This window comes from Asparagus officinalis, chromosome 7 (genome assembly GCF_001876935.1).
Source record: "Asparagus officinalis chromosome 7, Aspof.V1, whole genome shotgun sequence".
Taxonomy (NCBI): Eukaryota; Viridiplantae; Streptophyta; class Magnoliopsida; order Asparagales; family Asparagaceae; genus Asparagus; species Asparagus officinalis.
This window is the reverse complement of record NC_033800.1, coordinates 5,651,717-5,655,072: the sequence shown is the minus strand read 5'-3', so window position 1 is coordinate 5,655,072 and position 3,356 is coordinate 5,651,717.

Below are 3,356 nucleotides of genomic sequence, written 5' to 3'. Positions count from 1 at the left end.
CGCACTAAACTATATATTATTTAAAAGTTTCATTGCTTATTTTTAGATGGAGTAACTCTTAAAGTTTCTCTTTAGATGGATTTGTTAATCTCTCTAAATGAGGGTTAACTAACTTTAATCCTTGTAAAAAGTTTATTAGTCCTTTGACCAAATTAACCCGTTTGGATGGTTAATGGGAGGAAAAACTCCCTTAACCTTTCTCTTTAACCCTTTGCCAAACAGGGAGGGCTTTTTAGAAGAAAACGGTAAAAGTTAGGAATTTCATTGTAAAAAAAAGAGAAGAAAATTGAGGGCTTCCTAGAAAAAAAGGGTAAAACATAGGTACTTCTTTGTCAAAAATAAAAACATAGGGACTTCTTAGAAAATGGAGTAAATCTTAAAGGTTCTTTAAGGGGCTGTTTGGTTGTATGTTTTTACCTTGTAAAATGATGGAAAATGTAAAAAAGTGGGTCCCAATGTCAGCTTTCATCACTTTCAATTGTTTGTTTGGATGGAAAATGTAAAAAAGTGGGTCCCAATGTCAGCTTTCATCACTTTCAATTGTTTGTTTGTAGTTGTAAAAATAGTGTAAAGTGATTTCATATGCTGATGTGGCTTGTAAAGTAATTTCATTAAAAAAAGACATGATTTTAGGAGAAAGCTGACATTGAAGTTAGAAAAAAATAATAAAAAATAATTCCAATCAATATGATCATTTGAGTAGGGATCACTTTTTACACTTTCCAAATAAACAATTAAAGTTACATTTGCAAACCAAACAAACAATTTATGATTCCAATGGAATCAAAAACAAACAAACAAACCAAACAAACAATTTATGATTCCAATGGAATCAAAAACAAACAAAGAAAAATATAAAAGTGAAATTGATGAGGTGGACAAAACAAAGAAAAATATAAAAGTGAAATTGATGAGGTGGACAACAACTTTCCAAGTTGTGTCATAAATACGCAACTTTACCAACAACAACCAAACAGCCCCTAAACTATCTCCTGGCTGATCAAGTAATTGAGAAAGTTAGCAACCAATTGGCTTTACATTTTTCTTCCAATATGTTTGGAGTTTGAAAGTTACAATTTTTTTTGCTTTTTTCGATGCATGTGCCTCAAATTATATGTACTTTTTTAATTTGCTCTCGAAATCATCATAATTTTAAATCTACTCCTCAAATTTAGCATTCGCTTTAACTTATGTTAAAATTTTAACACTTTTTATGGTTAAATTACTTCAACAGCCCTATTTTAATTATCTTTAAGAAAATAGCAAAATTATATGAAATTCATTATTAATCTATAACGTTCACATTATAAATCACAAACTCCAGATCCACAAATATTTCTTATAGTTTCCAGCTCTACTGCATTTTTGACCAAAAAATTCCACCGAAGACTACAACAACTAATAGACTTCAAAGTCTTCCCACCACGAACACCATTTCTCCATACCAAAATAGAGATTTAGATGTAATTTAACCACAATAAAGTGTTAAAATTTTGATAGCAATTAAAGTGAAGGGTAAATTTGAGATAAGAAAAGAAATTGAAGGGTGCTTTTTTTGGAGGAAGGAAGGGTAAGTCAATTTTAGAGCAAATTTAAAAATGTCTATAATTTAAGGGATATATATAAAAAGAACCTTGATATATGAGATTGGAGCTACCTTCTGTAGGGTCAACACTGCAATTTGAAGTAAAATCTGAGCTGAAAGAGGGGAAAAAACTGCAAGTGGCTAACTGTGGCCCACAACTATTGAGGGTCCGTTCGGTTGGCAAAAAAAACATGGAAATTAAAGATAAGGAGACTTATTTCCTATAATAGGTTGATTTCTTGTGTTCGATTCACTTCTTAAAAATAAAAATGAGATGAGATGAGATGAGATGAGTTGTCACCGTATTATTGGATGATGTGAGTGATTTTTAAAGAAAAAATTATAAAAATTGTTTTGAGGTTGTTTGATTAGCTAAAAAAAATAAGGAAATGAATTATAAGAAACTTATTTCCTTGTTTAGGTTCTTTTCTTGTGTTTGGTTCATTTTTAAAACTAAGAAAATAGATGAGATGAAATGAGTTGTCATTATATTATTGGATGATGTGACGCATGCTTAAGGAAATCAGTTTTCTTGTTTTTTGAGGAAATAAATGGAAATGAAATGTTAATGAGATGAGATGAGTTGTCACCATATTATTGGATGATGTGGGTGATTTTTAAAGATGAGATAGAGATGAGATGAGATTAGTTGGATGATGTGACCAATTTCTTGTGTTTGGTTTATTTTTAAAAGTAAGAAAGTAGATGAGATGAGATGAGTTGTTGGATGGAAATAATATTTTATTGAATGTTGTGCGTGATTTTTAAAAATAGAAATGGATGAAAATAATATTTTAATAGTTTTCATGTACCAATTTTCTTTTCTTGGTTTTTAGGAAACCAACCAAACGGACCCTGGAGCATCACTGATGTACTCCACTTTTGTTTTATTTTTGCGCGCCTCCCTTCCTTCTCCTTGCGGGAGATTTCGGCCGCGGGATGAGGGTGGACGTTGGTGGGCCCACAACTATTTGAGAAAGAGCATCTAGTAGGACATCTTTGGTTAATTTACTAAAATCTAAAAAAAAACATTAAAAGTTTATTTTCATTTATTTTCTTAAAAAAATTATGAAATAAATTTCTTTAAAAATGTGTCACATTGTCTAATAATATGGTGACAACTCATATCATTTTATCTATTTTCTTAGTTTTAAGAAGTGAACCGAACACAAGAAAAGTACCTATTATAAAAAAGAGATTTCTTAGAATTGATTTTTTTAGCCAATCAAACAAACCCTAAATAAACAGGAATATCGTTGGTGGGTCAGTAGCTTTTTTATTAAAAAAAGGATGAGGCCTCCCCAAGAGGACCCCAATCTAAAACAACAGTTTGGGATACTCAACCTACTACCAATAGTTTGGGATAAATATGATTTAAACAAACGGTTTTCTAACTAGTACTCATGCATTTGTTGAGGGATAAGAGAGACGGAGAGAAATAAATAACGCCTTTTGATTTTCATCAATTTCTCTTCTTACTTTTCTCCCTATCTCTCTCGACTCCTAATGAATACCCATGAGCACATGTTAAAAAGAAAAGGTGGTGTTACAGAGATCTAAAAACATGGGATCTTACATAGGACATGTGAGATATCGACTCCCTGTCCCATGATGCACTGTCCCATGAACAGTGCATCATGGGACAGAGAACCGAAACCTCACATGTCTCATGTAGGATCATATGTTTTGGGTCCCTATAGCTAGGGGTGGGCAAAAACCGAATTAAACCGGCTCAACCGAAAAAATCGCCCGAAAAAACGGATCGGTTAAC